The 23,067-nt window shown below is 44.4% G+C and overlaps 1 protein-coding gene across 10 annotated transcripts in view; it reads right to left on the reverse strand.

Moving 5' to 3' along the window:
• raraa (retinoic acid receptor, alpha a) overlaps positions 1-23,067 on the reverse strand; it is a 656,519-nt gene that overhangs the window by 435,350 nt on the left and 198,102 nt on the right. For 7 of the 10 annotated variants that reach the window (XM_038778940.1, XM_038778953.1, XM_038778949.1 and 4 more), the window contains exon 1: positions 19,709-19,933. The exons of the other annotated variants lie outside the window; for them this stretch is intronic. The gene's annotated coding sequence lies outside the window, so the exon portion shown is untranslated. Of the gene's footprint in view, positions 1-19,708; positions 19,934-23,067 lie in introns of those variants that run through there. 10 annotated transcript variants of the gene reach the window in all.

Below are 23,067 nucleotides of genomic sequence, written 5' to 3' on the forward strand. Positions count from 1 at the left end.
GTCAGAAGGGGACATAATTTTAAGGTGATTGGAGGAAGGTATAGGGGAGATGTCAGAGGTAGGTTCTTTACACAGAGCGTGGTGGGTGTGTGGAATGCCCTGCCAGCAGAGGCGGTGGAGACAGAGTCATTAGGGACATTTAAACGACAAACACTTGGACAGCAGTAAATTGAAGGGGTGTAGGTTAGGTTGGTCTTCGATTAGGATAAATAGTCGGCATAACATCGTGGGCTGAAGGGCCTGTACTGTGCTGTACTGTTCTATGTTCTATGTACATTCTTCCCAGTAAGACAACCCGAGTCCCCCTCAATCTTTAACAATCAGGGGCAGTCCCAAACAAGACGCAGTCTTATACATTTTGTATTTGTAACAGAATTCTAAATTAACACAAAAGGTTTAATCACAGCTGTTCAGATAGCTTCACTGTTTAGAACAATGAATATTGGGATTTTCTTGTCTGATTCCCTGTCAAGATAAATAATCTCAGTCAGGGTGATGGTATGTGCAACACAATTAATCCCAGTACCCAAGGCTAGTTAGGGAGTGAAAAGAATCAACCAAGGTTCTTATCCCTGATCGCTATCCATTTCTGAAGAGTGCATCTACGGAAGGTAGATGTCCTTCCGTAGGCTCATGCATAATGATTGGCAATTCACACAACTTAGAGGATGTTCACTGATGCCCATGGAACAAAGAGTCAATATCCTCAAGAAACCATTTCAAAAAAGAGCAGGGTTGAAAATGAAAAAAGTTGAATTAACTTGTAGCATCCTTTTTGTTTGAAAGCCAAAATAATGCAAATACTTGCAACACTTAAGCAGTAAAATCTAAACATACTTTACTCAAAAGGTAATAACACATTCATGAAATAAAACTGTACACGGACTCTAGATTCAATCACTCCTGAGAGCAATTGAAAGACAGTACGAGTGCATCCATCATAGGTTCAGTTATTAAGCTGAGAGATGTTTTTTTAAATAATTAAATCGGACAACCGAGTTATTCATTTGAATTTATGCACAATCTTACAGCGACAGAATTTTCTTCATAAAACGACCTGAAGATTACACGAACTATGAAATAAAAAAATAGAATCTGCATTCAAGGAATAACGAATAAATATTTCAGATCTCCTGCACCGACAGCTACATTTTTACTTAAAAGGAAAATGTGACTCACAACTATTTAAATCATTCAAATAAATCACTCGTTGGAAAGTGCACCACTGCCCAATATTCCCCCCACAGCGACCCGCCTACCCACTGCAATGGTCCCCAGGGCCCCAATCTAAATGAGATGAGCCATCTCACTGAGCAAGGCTGGTTAAACATTTTCAAAATGAAAATAAATCATTGCAGCTGTCAATGTTGGCATTCAGCCTCAAAAGAAAGCCTTTGACTAATTCTAAACTAGCAAAATTGACTTGCTGCAGTCGAGGGTCACGGTAGAAATTTTTGCAAAGAGTGGATTTTGTCCCTTGGACTAGTACCAATGAATATTTTTGTACTCATAGAAGCGCTCGTCCAGATGTTCAATCACAGCTTGAAATTATTTGAACAAAAAATTTGTATTTTTGTGGCAACGTTGCACCACATTTAAACATCAGTATACGAGCATGCAATCAGTAGGCGTAATTTTATTCATGCTCTATCGGTACAAGACCCAGAGGCTGCACTCCTTATAAATTACTCCGACTGTAGAAGCCATTAAAAGAGGTTTTGAAGGTGCTCTAGATTTTAAGGTATTATTTGCATAAAACAATTCAAAACATGACAGAATATAGGTTCATATCTGTGATTCATAAGAGCACGAGCTGGCCATTTAGCCCCTCGAGCCTGTTCCACCATTCAATTAGACCCTGGTTGATTTGCACCTCGACTCCATTCATCTGCCTTTGATGATATTCTTATGTAACAAAATCCATCGATCTCACTCTTGACAATTTGAGTTGATCCATCATCCGCAGCCTTTTGTGGAAGCGTGTTCCACATTTCTACCACCCTTTGTTTGGAAAAAGTGCTTTGATTTCACTCCTTAATGGCCTAATTATAATTTTAAAATTGTGCCCTCTTATGCTACATTACCCAACCAGATGAAGTAGTTTTTCTTTATCGACCCCATCAAAATTCCGTATCATTTTAGCCATCTCAACCTTTTAAATTCAACAGAATACAGACCAAGTTTGAGCAACTTGTCCTCAGAATTTATTCCTTTACATTCTGGTGAAATAAAATTCTTGTGAATCTGTAGTATACCCCCCCGTCTAAGACAAATATACATTGTCTGAGGTTTGGTGCCATACATCAAATGGGGTTTGACCATGACTCTATACAGCTGAAACATAACAGGCAGGGTTCTCTGATCCTGAGGCTAAGTGTTGACGCCATCGGAAACGTCATCACGTCAACATGGCCCCAGGATCAGCAATTCTGGCCCCTACAGGGGGTTAGCACGGGACTAGAGTGGTTTGCGCCGCTTCAGCTGCCGATCCCGGCGTCAACTGGGAGCCGCGGGGCCTGCGCATGCGCAGTGGGACTGGCACCAACGCGCGCATGCGCAGTGTCTCCTTTCTCCATGCCGGCCCCAATGCATCATGCCGTAGGGTAAAGGGGCTGGCGCAGAAGAAAGGAGGCCCCCAGCCCGAGAGGCCATCCCGCCGATCGGTGGGCCTCGATCGCGGGTCAGGCCATGATGGAGGGCCCCCCGGTGTCAATCCCCATATCCCCCCCCCCCCCCCCCCCCCCCCGGTGTCGATCCCCATACCCCCCCCCCCCTCACAGGCCGCCCCGGACCCTTCCACACTGAGGTCCCACTGGCTGAGAGCAGATTAGAACGGCGCCGGCGGGACTCGTCCCGGGCTGAGAATCGGCGGGGGGGGGGGGGGGGGGGGGGTGCGTAGAGCGGCCCTCGACTGGCGACGTGCTGACCACGCCGGTGCCAATTCTTCGCTCTGCGGAGAATCATGTCCCGGCGTCGGGGCGCAATTCGCGCTGGTCACGGGGATTCTCCGGCCCTAATTTAAAGACCTAATTTCACTGAGCATTTTTGACTTACTATTTGTACCTATACACTAACTTAATGTATGTACAAGTGAAGAATGTCCAATCTTTTGCTGCTCTACATTTTCTAGTTTCTGAATATTAAGAAAATATTCAGATTTGTCTTCCTCAAAATCAAATTGGATAATTGTATGTTTGGCCACATTGAACTCCATCTCCCATAGTTTTGTCCATTTACTTTGTCCCTCTGCAGCTTCCTGCTGGCATTCACACCACCTACCGCACGTCCTAACTTCGTGTCATCAGTATGTTTGGATATTTTTCATCCAAGTTGTTAATATGTAAGTTGTTAATCTGACAAATGGGCAATAACACTGCTCACATTCCACCATTCATTCACTCTGTCTCCTATATTACAACCAATTATCAACTGAATTCTCAAGCTTAACTATAATTCCATGGAACCTTATTTTTGCTAATAATCTCACATCTTCTGGCAGTCCAAATAGGCATCAATAGACACTCCCCTATCTACCACGCCAGTGACCTTCTCAAAATATTCAACTATATTAGTCAGACATGACCTATTCTTCACAAATGCATGCTGACACTTGTCCAAATGTTCAGTCACGCTATTCCTCATAGGTTCCAGTAACTTCGCACAACCAATGTTAAACTTACAGACCTGCAGCTACCAGTTTGTACCTCCGTCCTTTTTCGAATAATGGACTGGCATTTGCAATTTTCAATCCAAAGGCACATAGAGATTCTCATCTGAGCAATTGCTGAAGAAGAAGCCAAATGAAAGGCAAGTATGAGTAGGGGGAAAAAATTGGTGGCTGGAGATAGTTGGTTAAACTCACATGCTTCTTAACAGCAGGATACAGAATGACACGGGAAGAGACCGGGCAGCACAATGCTTACCTTCTTGGCCAGAGAATGTTTTCATAAAAAGTTCAAAACAGGCAAAAGAAAAAACAACCGTGAGAGAGGAGAGACACCTAAAACTAACCAGATACATGCTGATTTCTTGCGGTATTACTCTATCCCTTCTCTTGTTTGGTCTCCGTCCAACACCCATCATCAGTTTCTAGGAGATGTGGCACTCGAGCATTCACTCAACTGATTTTTCAACCATTCCTGTGCAGAAGTTCTCAACTTCATTCTGCTGCTTTATTATACTGCAGCTGAAATCAAGAGTGGCAATGTGAAAATTGCTCCAGATCTGCATCCTGCCAGTTTTTCACTGGAGCTTCAACTAAATTGCTTCGCCACCTGGGAGCATTTTTTCCCCTTTCCAAGATGTTGTTTTGAACATGCCAGCTTTGGCACTTCCAACAAGTGACCATTGTGTCAGCCTAACCTAACCACCCCTTGAAGTACCCTTGCCTCACCCCATGGCCAGCTGTGTACTTTCAAGCAGGGGCCATTAGACAGCAAATCAGAAGTGAGAATCATGGCTCATTTTCATGTGTTCAGGAGGCGAGCTGTTGACCACAACTGCAGTGACTCAACTAAGATCAGTTAACTTAGCGATCATTATTTTTATAAACACACGTTGTTTGAATGTTGGTTCTAGATGGAAACTGGCCATTTGCAATGTAGTATTGATACCAAAACGGTTTTCTTCTGCTAATATCTGGAATACAGACGTATGACCTAAACACTTCGTTCATCTTATTGCTGTTTCTTGAGGTTTGATGTGCGCAAAATGGCCGTTTTGTTTGCCCTTAAAACAAATGGCAAGTAATCCATTGGTTGTGAAGATCTTTGGGACATCCTCAGGTTCTGTAACTGCTTTATAAATGTAAGTTCTTTACTTTCTTTCAATGTGACTGAATTAAAGGAACATGGGATTCCACTTTACCCTAAATTTTAATTAATAATCTTTATTGTCACAAGTAGGCTTACATTAACACTGCAATGAAGTTACTGTGAAAATCCCCGAGCCACCACATTCCGGCGCCTGTTCGGGTACACAGAGGGTGAATTCAGAATGTCCAATTCACCCAATAGCACATCTTTTTTTAAAAATTTAGATTACCCAATAATTTTTTCCAATTAATGGGCAATTTAGTGTGGCCAATCCACCTACTCTGCACATCTTTGGGTTGTGGGGTGAAACCCACGCAGACACGGGGAGAATGTGCAAACTCCACACAGACAGTGACCCAGAGCCGGGATCGAATCTGGGACCTCAGCACCGTGAGGCAGCTGTGCTAACCACTAGGCCACCATGCTGCCCCTTCCCAATAGCACATCTGTCGGGACATATGGGAGGAAACCGGAGCACCCGGAGGAAACCCAGGCAGACACGGGGAGAACGTGCAGACTCCGCACATACAGTGGCCCAAGCCGGGAATCGAACCTGGGACCTGGCGCTGTGAAGCAACTGTGCTAACCACTGTGCTACCGAGCTGCCACGGTATGCAAATGGTTAGCAGCACTTTTTTTTAAATTTAGAGTACCCGATTATTTTTTCTAATTAAGGGGCAATTTAGTGTGGCCAATCCGCCTACCCTGCACATCTTTTTGGGTTGTGGGGGTGAGACACATGCAGGAGAATGTGCAAACTCCACACGGACAGTTACCCTGGGCGGGGATCGAACCTGGATCCTCAGCGCTGTGAGGCAGCAGTGCTAAACACTTCATGCTGCCCTTTATTGCAGAATATTTTAGCCTTGCCCATCCAATGATATAAGCAAAGGAAACTGACAGACCATTGTAATAATGATAGACAAGAATGAATTCTGGGCTGGTATTAAGTAACAGTCTCACCGTGGGAATAGACTACAACAGTATAAGTTGAAACTGATCCATCAATATCCTCTTCTCCAATTTAAAAATAATTCCCCCTTTAGGCTCCCCCAACACCATGCACCGTTCCTCATTGAAGAGGTCATTCAAATGACCTATTCCCTGACCTCTGCCAATGCCTCTCTGGATATGGTTGCTTGAAGCCACGCAAAAGCGGCCCGAGGGATTCTTCACCATTTTTTTTTCACATTCCCACATGGCTTTGCACAACAACAAATTCTCCTGAGTAAAATTAAACAGTTAAAAACACTTGCCTTAATGGCCTGTCACAGCTGTGAAATGAAAAGGGTCTGGAGTACTCATATCAGCACATTACAATTGCACAGTTTTATCACGTAATCCGATTTACAACTGGGAATCTCAAGAATGATGAAACTTTTCCTATCATATATGATCAATTTCACTTGATGAATTTCCGGCCTAACATTTTACTAACTTTCTCAGCACTACGGTCTGAAAGAACATCACGATTGTCAACACTGCAGATGTTGGGGGACAAGGCTGGTAACGTAGGGAAGAATAACAAACTTACACTCAGAGTAGTCGGGGTGCACGTTTTCTTGCATGAGCACATTTCAGCTAAAGGCAAGCAAGATGCTGAATTGAACTTCCACCATAGGCAGAGCAAACTGCAGCAATATGTCAACATCAGAGGGAATGAACCAAGTTGCAGCGTTCAGCATTCAATCTACATGCAAATTAGCCAGTTAACAAGCTGAAGACAAAGTGGGAAAATAAACTGCTGTTCGTTTTGTTGCATAAACACTGTCAGCCTTCTCTTCCAGAAACAGAGGCAAATATCAGACATACATGGACTCAGTATTTGTAACAGGCTGCCCTAATGGCAAGTCGACAAATTGATTATTGCCATTCGTTTGTCAGAGCAGATTTATAATCAATTGGAATCAATTAATCAGCACTTCCCTGCAAAAAGCAATGACATTTCCAGGCAAACAGAAGCCAGGGCTGTGTGCTCCTTATTTTCAGCAGTATATTCCCAAATACATTTTTTGGACAAAAGCTTCAGTCACCAGCTATCTCACTGAGGTGCTGAAGAGTTACATTAGGTGGAGAGGCACTTTACAGAAAATCAATTTGGCCAAGGATATCATTAAGTGGAAATTATTTATTCTTGAAAAAATATTTCAATTTTTGCACCAGGTCCAAGACATTGACTCCCCTGAAAACATCAGGATACATTTGAAATGTGCTTGCAGACTTCCAGCACCTTATCCAAGTGGCCATTATTTCTGTATGAATCTTAAAAATAAATCACCATAGGCTTATTCATCATGGTGGTGCATGACGAAAAACATCCAACACACGCTCCAATAGTTGTTACGGCTAAGCCACCTAAGCAATCAAGCCAAAATCTCCCTTCCCATGCCCAAGTACATGGAGACAAACTGTCGTGTCCTGTCTTTTACCATAACTAAGATCAGGTAACCATACGCATTTCAGGGATTTTAATGTGGAACACCACTGACCTTGATGACTTTGTACTACACTATGCAGGGTACTTACTCAATGACCTACCTGGTGTTTTTCATGCATCGGTGCTGGCTCGATGGGCCGAAGGGCCTCTTTTGCACTGTATTATTCTGTGATTCTGAGAGGTGAGGACTGTCATTCATATTACAGATGGTGCTGGAGTATATGTTCCTGGAAAATTCTGATCTTATCTCCATCAGTGCTACAAGAATCACTATCTATAAACTGACTATTATGTTTTTAACTCCAACGTACCTGAGACACAATTTTGTGAACAGTGAATTTGAAGGAGCACGACTCCAGTTATTCTCAAAACCATTCATTTTGTTTTTACAAAAATATTCGAGCCATATTGATACTCTTCCTGAAAGTGGCATTTGCTTCAAATTAAGCTTTGCTACACGGAGATCTGAAACGGTATCATGTCAACAGACTGTAGTACAAATGTATTTAATCCACAGTTCTATATTAAGCAATAAAGGCTTTTCCTTCCAGGGGAGCGTTCTATAAGGCTGCTTGCCCATTTCAATAAAATTCTGAGTATCCCGGTGAAATGAGACAGAATTGCTTTAAGTGAAATGGCATCTCCCTTTCACAAACTGCAAAACCCAGAAAATAAAACTTCTATAATGGTGGCCCCACAACAGAATAGCGGCCCATGGTAATACACCCTGAAAAGGAGAGCTTAAACAAAAATGAAGGAATACATACACCATTTAAAAATGATTAGAGGAGCACACTGATAGGAGTTACTGATTAAAAACCTCAATCTTGTCTTTGCTATGCACCCTTTCATGAAAATCACGTCATACCATTTGTCACACGATCGCAGTTGTCCATTCCAGCACACGATCATGCTGTAATTGCCCCTCCTCAAGACTGGAATCCTCTGTACAATGCACAAGACATGGGACAGCACTTCATTTCAATACCCAAAGAAGATACCATAATGCTTCTGGTAGTTAAATCATTTTAACAAGGGAAGTTAAATGTTTAATGATCGCTTATCGCAATATCATAGATAAAACACTTCTGCTTCTTTCTGAAGTAGCCAACCTTCTAATTGCGAAGTTTGATGTTTCGAATATACAGCACAGAAACAGACTGATAGTTTATCACAATAATTATTAATGTAAAGATTTCTGATCATCGCCTTCAACAAGGAAAGGTAAAAGACTCAACATCCACTTCAAGATTTCAAGTAAAATAATCTAGATTGGCATGCGAGCGCAGAACTGGAGGAGATGCAGCACATTCTGATGAAAAATTAAACTGAGTTGCTGCTCACCATTACAACTTCGACTGTACCAATCACCGAAGCAGAAAGATCTTTTTCCCAGTAGTCAACATTGCCCTCTCAACCATCACAAAAATATTGACTAACTGGTCACTCAACTCAGTGTTAATGAGATCTTATGCTCTCATCAAGATAGCAGTCCCTGAACTTCAAAGTTAGTAATTTTACACAAAATGCTGCGAGATATTTCCAAGATATAATAAGGCTCTATGTGAGTTCAAGTCTTTTTGGCTTATTGGAAGGCTGCCAACACTCGTCAGATCATATCCCAGTGTGACATGCATTAGGGTGGGCAAGGGACGCAAGAGAAAAAGAACGAAAGAAAAATATTGCAGATGTACAATATTTCAGATGGCACGTTCAAGAATAAATGGATGTACTGCATTGCGAGGCAGATGTAGATAATTTCATTACAGGTCTTGGTGTACTCTTCCTATGTTTATTGGTTTGTGGTTTCATCATTGGTTCATGATTAGAAAAACTATTTGCATTCCTTCATTGGTTGTTCAATGCTGATTAGTATAGAAGCTCCAGATGCAATGTAAAGAGGTATTTCTTATCACAATATCAATAAATGTTGAATATGCTGTTACAGCAGCACACTGACAACACGTTTGCAGTGGATGGCTGGACATCTGAACACTTGCTTGACCCCACACCTATCCTCTATCATATTCTAAGGAAAATGGACAGTTTTCCTGTTCTTTCATGACAGACTCCTTTAACCACAGGTTACATGCACTAATAACCTTCCCTTACATTGACTAGACAAGAAATATCAATCCCATTGGCAGAAGAGCCTTCCTCAACTTCCCCACCAACCCCAACACACCAGCATCACAGTTCCATTTGTTAAACTGCACGATGCATTTGAGTCGCATTTTGTGCTGTGAAATTTTGGGCACCAGATTGAGACTGGTCGATTTAAATTGCCAACGGGCTCTGAATAGTTACCAACAATTTATGATTTTCATCTCATTTGTGTTAACGCTATGTTTAGAAACACATGTCACTCAGTCCATCAATCCTATTCCCTACCTACAAATAATGTGCAGCATACTCTATTTGAAAGTACATTTCATTTGTTTAATCTCATTGAGGAAAGGTATGGTGAAATTTCTCTTTGATTCTCCTCAAAGGTAACTGACCAAAACATCTAACTTTATACCGCCATTATTCTACACTGCATCTTGCAACCACTTTGGTGTGTAAATATTCTGAAAGAATAACTTGGGTTAATATCAGTTTTTATTAAACACCAGAGTGTTTAATAAGCTCACAGAAATGTTTCCTTTTTCCATGATGGAGAATTTCAGTAATATGTGCAGTGTTCCAATGAAACAAAAGTAGTGCAGGATGCTCAGGTTCGGATTCAGGTCCATATGATGATTAGCACAAATGAGAAGGGCTTTTAATCACTTTTTAACCATGACAGCAGGTAAACTGTCACATGAGAGCAGATTAATACTGTACACAGCAGAAGAGGGGAGTTTGTTTAATTTCATCCGCAGTAAATGTATCATGTTCAGCATTGGCATAGGAAGCTGCAGTCCTGCCGAATTGAAATTGATGAAAGAGGCCAGGCCGATTGAAATGAGAAATCACGTGGCAGCACGGTGGCAGTGGTTAGCACTGCTGCCTCACAGCTCCAGGGTTCCAGGTTCAATTCCTGTCGGTGTGGCGTTTGCACTTCCTCCCCGTGTCTGTGTGGGTTTCCTCCGGGTGCTCCGGTTTCCTCCCACAGTCCAAAGATGTGCAGGTTAGGTGGATTGGTCATGTTATATTGCCCTTAGTGTCCAAAATTGCCCTTAGTATTGGGTCGGGTTACTGGGTTATGGGGATAGGGTGGAGGTGTGGGCTTGGGTAAGGTGCTCTTTCAAAGAGCCGGTGCAGACTCGATGGGCCAAATGGCCTCCTTCTGCACTGTACATTCTATGATCTATGATCTTTTTCTGATGTGAACCAAAAAATGGTTGGTGGTGAGCAACCTAACCATGGAATATGCCACAATCAAGCCTGGATTTGTTCTCATTGTGTTCACAGAAGTGTGCCAGCCAGCAAAGATTGCTGGGTAGTCATCTTCCAATTGGATTGGATTGGATTTGTTTATTGTCACGTGTACCGAGGTACGGTGAAAAGTATTGTTCTGCGAGCAGCTCAGACAGCTGAGGTGATGAGGTCAGATGTAGCATCACAACTGCTATATTGCACATTTGAAGTTTTATGAAGGATTATTTCTGAAATAACAAAAACTCAAATAGATGTCAATAGATAGTGACTGTACCCACCAAGACAAATTAAAATTGTAATTCAGAAAAAGATAATGCTCTAAAATTAATATTCCGCAAAGAGGCATCTCAGATGGGAGGAGTGTGGAGGGAAGAGGGAAATAAAGGGGGGAGCGGGGGTGAGCTGACTGCATAAACTAGCAGATAAAATAAAATGATTACTGGGGCCATGGCAAAAGATGGGGTAAAGATGATCTGAAACAGCGGAAAATGAATGATTCAGAGCAAAAGGAGGGTAGAGATATACACATTGGGAATAAGTGGTATACTCACAGACAAACCTTATAAACTCACTGGCTCAGCTTATTCCTTATGACTTTGAAGAAAAGGTAACGGAGTAGTTGCTAGTTTAAAATAAGGAACAACAAACCTACTTAAAATCCCGCGGCAAATTAGGAACAGTTAAACGTCTGTGGTAGAGTTAGAGTTGGCACGATGAACGTGTACATGAAAAACACATCAGGAATCATGACTTTTTTTCTTGCTCATGGTACCTTGAACCACTACTGAAGATGCAGCTGTGATCTGAGACTAGTGGCAGTGTTACTATGTCAATATAAAACAACAGCAGGGAATGCACGCAGCGAATCATGGTTGAGAAGGGTGACAAATGGGAAAAATGTGCAAATATATCTAGCCGACCCGAAGCGGGGAGCAGAATTTGTGTAAATCACAAACATGCACTGTAACTGTCGCAGTTAATCAGTAAGGAACAGAAACCTGAACAGAAACTTTAGGTAAGGCAACCAGGCCTCTAAGCTTCAATTTCAAACAGAAGTTGATGGCTTCAGGATAAAATTCCCAGGTGACCAGAACAATATTTGTGTGTATCATATAAGTATTTTGTGGATAACTACAGGAATTAGTCTACAGTTCTGGCTGACTTTGCATTACAAAAGATGAGATACCTTAGTTGGTCAAAACTGTTTCTCTCTGTTCTTTTCTCTGTACTGTTCTCCGTCTTCGGATAGGATTGATTTTTTTCCTGGGCTGCAGTTCTACAAGTGCTGGACATCCTCCAGTAATTCACCCATGTGGTCTGCTTTAAAATATTTTTAAAAATAAATTTAGAGAACCCAATTCATTTTTTCTAATTAAGGGGCAATTTAGCGTGGCCAATCCACCGACCCTGCACATCTTTTGTGTTGCGGAGGCAAAACCCATGCAGACACGGGGAGAATGTGCAAACTCCACATGGACAGTGACCCAGAGCCGGGATCGAACCTGGGACCTTGGCGCCGTGAGGCTGCAGGGCTAACCCACTGCGCCACCGTGCTGACCCCTGCCCCTTGGTCAGTTTTAATATATGCGGTATATATATTAAACCAATATCTATGTACAAAAAGACTTGCATTTGTATAGCACCTTTCATAACGTAAGAACATCCCAAGTGCTTTACAGCCATTGAAGCACTTTTGAAGTGCAGTCATTTGAAACATGACAGCCAATTTGCATACAGCAAGCTCCCACAATATGAAAAGGTTTTTTATAATGTTGATTGAAGGGCGAATTTTGGCCTGGATACCAGGAATAATTCTCCTGCTCTTTTTCAACGCAGTACCATGAGATTTCTTTGCTTTCACCTCAGAGAGCAGGCAGGGCCGCGTATAAATATCTCACCTGACAGACAGCACAGCTGACACTGCAGCACCCCCTCCCTCGGAACTGCACTGGCACGTCAGCAGTAGATTTTTGTGCCCAAACCCACAACCATCTAACTCAATGATGAGACTGCCTGCAACTGAGTCACAGCTGACGCTGTTAGCAACATCGGAATGTCACATGCTACAAGTCATAAGCCGGCAGGGATCATTTGAGCATTAAAGTAGAACTTGCCTTTTTTTTTTGCTGCTGTACAATGTGAAAGGGAACCTCACCATGAGAGCAGGAAATGGCATTATCGAATCTTATTAACATCTGTCTCCAAAATAAAGTAGAGCTAAAAGGTGGGAGGGATTCTTTATCTTTTTCCAAATAAATTTAGAAAAATAATTTTAGAAAGGTTGCAAACAGAAGAGGTAACTTGACCCATTTAACCCAGGCATACAGCTTTTCTCAGCAGGAACTAAAATCTGAAACAAAATAGTGCACATTCTGCATAATTTTCTTGAAGATTTGCAAATTCATAAAATTAACCCCCTGGATCCCTGGGATCTTTTAAAGAGGCATTGAATTTAGTAAAAGAATAAAATTGCTTTGATTATTTAAAAAATCATTCAGACAGCTGTATAGAGAAGAACGGTTTGAAATAAGAATTCCTTGATAAAACTAAATGTCAACTTCCTACACGTTTACATTGTTGCAATCATTGCACCAAGAATTTTTTTAATATATTTTTATTGCAAAATTGTTTTCATTATTACAAAATTAATCCATACTAAACAACAAATACATAAAGGTACAATACATAATTAACACAATTACCTCCCCCCCCACACCAAGAAAGAAAAACACTCATCATCGTCTTGGTCAGCTGCACTCTGTGCCCCGCTGTGAACTGAATCAAGCTGAGCCGAGCACAGGAGGAGATAAAGTTGACTCCCACCCCCGCCATCAAAAACCCAGCTCACCCTCCCACTTCCTCTTCACCTCATCCAATGGAGCTTGCTCCGCCGACAGGATCTGGCCGCAAATGTCCAAAATCTTTCCCTCATCCACCTCGGCCAGAGGTAAGATCCTATTCAAGAGGGTGAAGGGAAAGGAAGTGATGTCCCCACACAAGAAATCACATACCTGGAAATACCTGAATAAATCAGACCTTGGGAGTTGGAATTTATCCAACAACCTTTCAAACCCGACAAACCTACCCTCCACAAACAGGCCCCCAACCCTCTCCAGCCCCTCGACCTGAACTTCAAGTCTAAACCCGCTGGTGCAAAGAGATGATTACAACAAATACGGGCTGACAATGACATGGAGTCGAGCATAAAATGTTGTCAAATTGCCCCCAAATCCTCAGAGAGGTAAATGTTGCAGGGGAAACCGGAAGCCAAACAGTTAATAAGACCCCCAGGCTAGAACCAGTACAAGAGCCCACCTCCACCTGCCCCCATACGGAATTCAGATCCTTGAGCCATCCAGCACTTTTTCAATATTAGCTGCCGAGTATCATCTTCCCAAACACCTTTGATGTATAATCAGTTGGATTTGGGCCCTCCACTCCCTTCGGCTGCTTCCTGGAGAAATTCTCCAGGTTATCCTTTTTTGCACGCAGTGCTGTATTAATACCGGCCAACATTGCTATCTCAGCCTCCAAGGAGACAATCTTCTCTTTCTGCTTCGAGAGCCGCATCCACAGTCTGTAACACGCACCCTGCGTCATTATCATTGCCATCAGTCTTTACCAATGCCCATCGAATTGGAGCCACGGCCACATCTATTGATTTGTGAAGGTCCACAGAGATAGCCTGCCACTGCTTCTTAAATTCCTCTGCCAAGATGCCAGCAAGAATTTCGGCCGTTAGTGAAGTGACCTGAGTCACGGCAGGGGCCTCCGCCATTTTCTCAGCAGAGGAGCCTCAAGAGGCTTCCGAATCAGTCAACGACTCTTTACTTGCTGGCTTCTTTGATCTGGACCCTCCGGGCATTTCTATTGTGTGGGAACCTTATCCCATCAAATTAGTTAAGTTTCAACCCAAACACTCACCAAACACTGGGCGAAAAGAACCGAAAATAAAGTACTCAGCCATGAGCCACCGCGTGCCCGACTACTCCATCCATGCCGCCACTGGAAGTCCCCTACTGCACTAAGAATAATGGGAGCCTGAGTCGCTGACGGGCACAATGAACATAGAACATACAGTGCAGAAGGAGTCCATTCGGCCCATCGAGTCTGCACCAACCCATTTAAGCCCTCACTTCCACCCTATCCCCGTAACCCAATAACCCCTCCTCACCTTTTTTGGTCACTAAGGTCAATTTATCATGGCCAATCCACCTAACCTGCACATCTTTGTGGGAGGAAACCGGAGCACCCGGAGGAAACCCATGCAGACACGGGGAGAACGTGCAAACTCCGCACAGACAGTGACCCAGCGGGGAATCGAACCTGGGACCCTGGCACTGTGAAGCCACAGTGCTACACCACTTGTGCTACCGTGCTGCCAATGAATGGACCATATAGAGCAAGTAGAGAAAAATGTAAGTACAGTATTTCTATTATATGTTCCATGCAGAGGCCATGTAAATGCACAGACTAACCAAATGAGAAAATACCTCCACACAGTTATAAATATCTTCCACTGAATTGCTCTATCTTGGTCATCTAGTTCTCTCTGGTCCCTCACTCCTTTCTTTAAAGAGCGAACATAGATTCCATGGACACTACCGATTCTATAACCTACAGTGCCTTGCTCAGCCACATGTACAAGTCTATAAAGGGTGCTTTCAGAACATTAAAGCATGGGGCCAGCATCAATACAGCCAGCATCAATATATGCACTATTTAACAAGCATGCACCACAGCTACACTGGAATTTGCCCTCATTCAACTTCCAGACTCACTTCCCAGCTAGAGTGACTGAACAGTGACAAGAATGGAAGTCCTGGATGGCTTCTGATTCCTGGTCTGGGAATGCTAACAACAACTGTCGCAGTCCCTGTGACTCATTCTCTTACCCCTTCACCTCCCGCCAGCCACTACTGAACTCAGTGTCAGTCACGGATCAAACTTGGCACTTTCTCCAGATTTGGATGGCTTACGGCATTTATTCATTCAACATCAAATATGATATGTCAACAACAGACTGCGAAATGAGTGCATTGTGATTATACGGTAAATGTTACCAGTTAGGACACCCAGCCTCATTGGAGAGGAGGGGAGATGAAACAGTTGGATGTAGAAGTCAGTTTGGCCTATGTGCCGTCCTTTCAATTCTCAGTCTTTTCATTTTAATGTGAGATAACCCATGAAGGCTGCACTCAAGTCGCACTGATCGCTGCAACCAATTAACTGAAGTAATTTTAAAAAATTAATGTGGCCTCTGGTTGAGAAAAGTTCAACACCTGTTAAGCTAGCTCTTAATCCAACTTTACTTTGCAAAAGCTCAAATTTCATCTTCAACTTCCTTCTGACATAGAACAGCAATAAACTCATAATTACTTAATAAATTAAAATAGTTTTCTCTTCAGAAAAACAATTAATTTAAACTATTTAATATATTAGAAGGGGCAGCACGGTGGCGCAGTGGTTAGCACTGCTGCCTCACGGTGCTGAGGACCCAGGTTGGGTGTGGCAAACCACTGTAGTATATAGTAAACTGCCACTGTATTATATGTAATGTGGTAAACCACTGCCTGATGGCTCCGTCTCCCCTCGGGCTCGGTATAAAGGTGGCTGGTCTCCGCCTCTGCCCCAGTTCGTGATCAGAGGCCAGGAGGCTTTCTGTTTAGTTTATTAAAGCCTCAGTTATGTTCACTACTCGTCTTGGGTTCATTGATGGCACATGATTGGGTACTTTAAATTCATTTTTAAAAATATTAGAAATTTGGGGACAGCACGGTGGTTAGAACTGCTGCCTCACAGTGTCAGGGACCCGGGTTTGATTCCAACCTTCGGTGACTGTGTGGAGTTTGCACGTTCTTCCCGTGTCTGCGCAGGTTTCTTCCGGGGGCTCCAGTTTCCTCCCACAGCCCAAAGATGTGCAGGCTATGTGGATTGGATATGCTAAATTGACCCTTGGCGGGGTTACAAGGATGGGGTGTGGGTGATTGTGCCTGGGTTAGGGTGCTCTTTCAGAGGGTCAGTGCAGACTCGATGGACCTAATGGCCTCCTTCTGCACTGTAGGGCTTCTAGTCTATGATTCTATGAAAAACAAAGCTATTGTGCTAGAACAGTTATTAAACTTACAAAATAAAATGTAAATAGGTTCTATGGGCTGCCAGCCTCTCGTGTCTGAAGCATGGGTCACAGCAGCTGGGAACAACATTAGAATAAACTTGCTTGCTATCCAACCATAACAAACATCAGAACTTAGCCCAAATGCCACATAAATGCACTGAATAGTTTTTTTCCCCTAGCCTGGGGATGCGAACGACAATTACGGCATTTCAGTGCTACTCTAGTCGAGATTGGGTAACTCAAAACAGACTAGTGGTCAAATTTGGGGTCCTCTGGTCTGTTGCACCTCATTAGCACACTGCATCACATATTCATCCAGTGAGTCGCTGGAGGCTTAATTCTGCTAATTATTAAAGACATCTCTCGAAACATACCAACACATTTCAATAATTATATAAATGGTTTTAGTTTGTAACAATTTCCGGCTCCCCTGAAGGTGTTGACTTCCTGTTGTGGTACAGTTCGATACGTGCCGGTCATCCTCGAATGCCTTGGCCAAATCGTCATTTTTTCATGAATGAATCCTGACAGGGAATGCTGACAAACTAATCAGACTCGAGGGGGAATCACAGACAAGGCTATTCTCGCCCTCACTCAACATTCATACAAGTGCACTTTGATTAATGATCAGTGAATAAAAACGTTCATTTATTATTTATTATACAAAGTGCCCATATGTAAGAAGTTCCAGAGAAGTATTCTCAAGCAAAAATGTGGCATTCAGCCATTTACGGAAATATTATGGCAGATGACCAAAAGCTAGATCAAGAGGTTTGATTTAAAAAGAAGCAAAGTAATGGATGTAAGAGTGGTAGATACGCAGAGACGTTTAGGGAGGGAAGACTCATCAGCTGAAGTTACGGCCGCTAACAAAGAGCAAAGAACAATACAGCACAGGAACCAGGCCCTTCGGTCCTCCAAGCCTGTGCTGACCATGGTACTAAAACCGGATGCACTTACAGAGTCCGTATCCTTCCAGTCCCACTATTCACATATTTGTCTAGATGTCCCTTAAATGCCGCTCTCGTATCTGCTCCCACCACCATCCCAGTCAGCACGTTCCATATATTTACCACCCTCTGTAAAAAATTTGCCTTGCACATCTGTTCTAAACTTTTCCCCTCGCACTTTAAACCTATGTCCCCTCGTACTTGACCCTCCGACCCTAGGAAAGAATATCTGACTATCCACTCTATCCATGCCACTCATAATCTTGTAGACCTCTATCAGGTCGCCTCTCAACCTCCAGTGTTCTAGTGAGAACAGACCAAGTTTATCTAACCTCCCCTCATAGCTTATGCCCTCCATACCAGGCAACATACTCGTAAACCGCTTCTGTACCCTCTCCAAAGCATCCACATCCTTCTGGTAGTGTGGCGATCAGAATTGTGCGCAATATTCCAAATGAGGCCTAACTCAGGTCCTATACACAGTGAAGGAATTAAAACTGGGGGTGCTCAAGAGGCCAGAATTAGAGAGGTGCAGGTATGTAGAGGGTTATGGAGCCGAAGGAAATTATAGAGATAAGAAATGGCAAGGTCATGAAGGGATTTGAAAACAAGAATGAGAGTTTAGCTTTGGGGCATTGTTTCTCCAGGAGTCAACGTGAGTCAGTGAGCATAGTGGTAATGGGTGATAGGGATATGATGCGAGCTGGAACATGGCAGCAGAGTTTGGAAGATCTCATGTTTCCGTAAGGGCGGGGGTTGAATACGAGAGGCTGGCCAGCGGCACATTGGAACAGTTATGTCTAGAGATAACAAAGGCAAGGGTTTCAGCAGTTCAAGCTGAGCTGGGATTGGAGTTCAGTTGCAGAGATGGAAAAGGGCTGCTCTAGTGATAGCACTTGTACAGCTTTAGAATGGCGCAAATCGCTTCACAGCTAATGGATTATTTTTGAACAATAATCATCATTTCTATATTTTTAAACGTTGCAACCAAGACACTTCCATTAAAGTTCAAATGAGAGGAAGAAGCAGTTTGCCTAAATACTGATCAGGCTATTTTCCCCTCCCTAATTTGGGAATGTTGAAGCCATTTGTTACATTAATACTGCTGCCCCAGCTGGTATCAGCTCACTCAGTGCAGGCCATGGATTTCTGTTATTCGCTGAATAAACCCGCTGAGCCATCAAGGGATTCAGATCATAACTTTAACCAATTTAGCTTGTGCTCATGTTTCTTTAATTTAATTAACAGCAGGAGACTGATAATCAGTGTGCATCCATTCTCCGTGATATTCTGTTTCTAAATCCTAATATCAACTCACTTAATAATATAAATTCACCAATTCCAGTGGGAGCTCTCACAGGTTGGAGAATTGGGACCCCAGTGTCACACCACCCTATTTCCGACCTGTGCTCTGTGCAAGTAACCCTCCCGCTGGAAGTGTGGGTTTGGTGAATTTAGAATAGTATGCAACATATTGAGGACCCCTGACTGAAATATACAGTTTACTCGCTTACAGAACCCTCCCAACTGTGATATTCAGTTATTCTGAAAAAATACTCCACCTCTTTGATCTTTAAACACACATATAAAGTCACCGATCGTTGTAAGTTATCTATATATTTGAGCAGCACGAAAACTAATTCATTACTAAAAGTAACGCACAACTATTTATAACCTATCCTGGACTTTGACAGATAAGGGTATTTCTCAACCAAGTTCTTCAGCTTGAAAATTAACTTATTTTAAACACTTCAGAGAAAGTAAAACCATACCAAGAAACACAGTAAAATGTGATTCTTTTGCCATGTGATTCTATCTAATTAGCATTTGGCATCTGTTTTTACAAAACAAAACTAATTTCCATCGGCCAACCGGGGCAATAGAACGGAGACAATGTAAAACTTAAAAAGAGAATTACATGACAGTGAGGCCTCATTCATACAAGCTCGAGTAAATGCAGCTCTACCCACATTTTCCACCCCCCCCCCCCGACCAAAAAATGACCCACTACCCTTACAGTACATACCTTCACAGGCCTCAGAGACTTGCTGAATAAAGAAATGTGTCCAAAGCTGAAACCTTCACACCTAAATCACTCGCTAGTTGATTTTAAAAAAGCAAAGAAAACTACAGCCGCATCACTGTTTAGACCGACACAGGCCGAGGAAGGAAATCTGCTTCACCAACTCTTCAGAATCTGCCATTAATCTGCACATCCTGTGCTATGCTCCACCTCTGCTTCCTAAGGACAGCAGAAGTCATGAGACCCAAGCCTGCAGTGCGCATGGGTGCCAGCAGCAGCACAGAGTTTTGTCTGTGTGCCAGTGGTTCTAGTGTGGCGTGCATTCAGCCGTAAATCACCAATGTCAGCTTGAGTCACAGTCACCCTGCCTAAGCGGATTTGACATTTACAGCACACAGAGCGAGAGAGAGAGAGAGAGAGAGAGAGAGCGCTCTGAACAAGGCTGCTAATATAAGTGAAGGTTACTGTGTTTGCTTTTGTGAGTTCCGTTCCTGCAATGGCACAAATCTGTCATTGCCTGACATCTGTTCCTGCCATTTGTATCAACTCACTCCGCTCTGGTTATTGACCAAGCAGTGACAATATGGTTATAATGAACAATCTTACGTGTCTCATGCCAGAAGAGGGGAACAACACTGCTGATTAAACCATAAGGCGCAGCTGAAGCACTTGAATCATCTCTCAAGGAGCCTATTCCAGCATAAGCACAACAGAAGATTCATTATAACCATTAGTAGATGCAGGGGAGCGAGTGGGTGGGGGGAGTGAGTGGGTGGGGGTAAGGGTGGGGGTGATGGTGATGAGAGTGAAAATGAGCCAAAAGGAACATTTAGCAACTTGCAAATCCCTCCCTCTGCCCGCTAAGCTTGTTCCAGGCTTGCTATTGTTTGTCATAAATTGATCCGTTTTTATACTTCGCAGTCTTCCCATCCTGCTTCAGATCAGCTTCAATATGCCGTTCTACCTCTTCAAAATTTGGAGTGAGCGCAGCCTTTGACCAAACCTATTATACAGCTACCCCGGGCTAGATTCTCCCATTCTGAGGCTAAGTGCTGACGCCGACATGGGAACGGTGTGTGTGTGTGTGTGTGTGTGGGGGGGGGGGGGGGGAGAGGAGAGAGAGAGAGAGAGAGAGAGAGGGGAGACGGTGGGCAGGCACGCAGTGTGGAGCTCCTGGCTCTAGCTGCGGACACGGCCGAAGAATTGCAGGGTCCGTGGCTGCGCATGCGCACGGCAAAGGCCTGCAGCGGCCGCGCCGTGCTACATGGCGCCGGTCACGCGTGGACCCGGTCAGCCAAATAGTGACCCCCTTTTCCCAGGCCACATCCCCACCAGTGCCCCCAGCCCCCGCCAAAGCCCCCCATGCCCGCGGATCGGCTTCCCACCCCGACACCAAATTCCCAAAAATAAATACCATGAGTGACCCACGCTGTCGGGAACTCGGCCCATCGAGGGCGGGGCATCAGGGTGAGGGCCTCAGGTAACGTTTTGGAGCGACACCACCCCCGCTTTTGGCACGAAAGTGGATATTCCGAGCGATCGCCAAAGGCGATTTCAGCATCGGAGATGGGAGAATCCCACCCTCCAAGTTTACTTCAGTAAAACCTTTAACCCCTTCTTCGATAGTCCCTTAGAATCGAGGATGACTTGCTTCCACATTAAAACTAAATTCTCAGGTGACTAATTAGTCCAATGCACAACATGGTCTCTGATGTACCATCAATTCGACTCAAGACACATTTAGGATCCGAACTGTGGCTTTAATCAGCTAGTTGTTAGCCCAGTGGTCGACTACAGAGAATGGCCGACCGCCGGGAACTCTGGGTACTTATACCCCGGCTCGGAGGTGGGGCCTACTTGCCTCTCAACCAATTGGAGAGCAGTACCATGACTAGTCCCAACCAATCAGACGAAAGGCACATGACCAGCCAGAGCCAATGGGAAGCCAGTGCTCTGCAACAATGGCAGTGCTCATATCCATACCACCACATTCACCCCTTGTGGAGAAAGAAGGGGGGGGTGTAAGTGGAAGAGGGGGGAGGTCCGAGGATGTCTGGTGGTATGAGCAGCGAAAATCGATAGGTGAGCTGGCCACTGGCTCATGGCGAAACAATACTACTACTAATAACAACAGGATGACACAACAATGTCCAAAAAAAAGTCCATGGCCGCATCAGATGGAGACGATCAGCCTGTCGGGTGCCCGTGGTGTTCTGGAGGACCTTCGCAGTGGAGCCGGTGATGTCGGGCCGATGGTCGTCCTTGCCTCCGGGAGCGTTAGTCGTAGATGTGTCTCCGTACCCCGAGCCGGTGGTGGAGACACTGTAATCGGGGAAGAGGGGACATGTGCGCTGGGTCGTGGGGGGGGGGGGGGGGGGCGGCGCTGGGGGGAATTGGGGTTGGGGGGGGGGAGGTGTTGGTGTAGGGGGAGAAGGCCGCACGCCGGCGGGTGCCAGGTCCCGGAGCGAGACCGTATCCTGCCGACCGTCGGGATACTCCACGTACGCATATTGCGGGTTGGCATCAACCAACGGGTCGGACTTGTGCACCCGCACATGCTTCCGTAGCAAGATGGGCCGGGCCAGCCAGGTCGGGAGAGGGGATCCTGAGGACGATTTCCTGGAGAAAACCAGAAGACGTTCATGAGGTGTTTGATTAGTGGTAGTACAGAGGAGAGACCGGATTGAATGCAGGGCGTTGGGAATGATTTCTTGCCAACGGGGAATAGGAAGACCTCTGGACCGTAGGGCCAGCAGGATAGTCTTCCAAATGGTGCCATTCTCCCGCTCGACCTGACTGTTACCACGGGGGTTATAACTGGTTGTCCTGCTAGAGGCTATGCCCCTGCTGAGCAGGAACTGACGCAGTTCGTCACTCATAAAAGAGGACCCCCAGTCGCTGTGGATGTACGCGGGGTAAACAAACAGGGAGAAGATGGATAGGAGGGCCTTTATGACAGTTGTTGTGGTCATGTCGGGACAGGGATTGGCGAAAGGGAATCGAGAGTATTTGTCGATAACGCTCAAGAAATAAGTGTTACGGTCGTTGGAGGGGAGGGGACCCTTGAAGTCTATACTGAGACGTTCAAAGGGCGGGATGCCTTGATCAGATGCGCTCGTTCGGGGCGGTAAAAGTGCGGTTTGCACTCGGCGCAGACGTGGCAGTCCCTAGTGACGGTCCTGACTTCCTCGACGGAGTAGGGCAGGTTGCGGGTCTTAAGAAAATGGTAGAAAGGGTGACCCCTGGGTGGCAGAGGTCTGTGTGGAGGGAGCGGAGGCGGTCAACCTGTGCGCTGGCGCAGGTACCGCGGGATAGGGCATCAGGAGGCTTGTTGAGCTTCCCAGGACGATACAAGATATCGT

Source organism: Scyliorhinus canicula, chromosome 19 (genome assembly GCF_902713615.1).
Source record: "Scyliorhinus canicula chromosome 19, sScyCan1.1, whole genome shotgun sequence".
In the NCBI taxonomy this organism is placed as follows: Eukaryota; Metazoa; Chordata; class Chondrichthyes; order Carcharhiniformes; family Scyliorhinidae; genus Scyliorhinus; species Scyliorhinus canicula.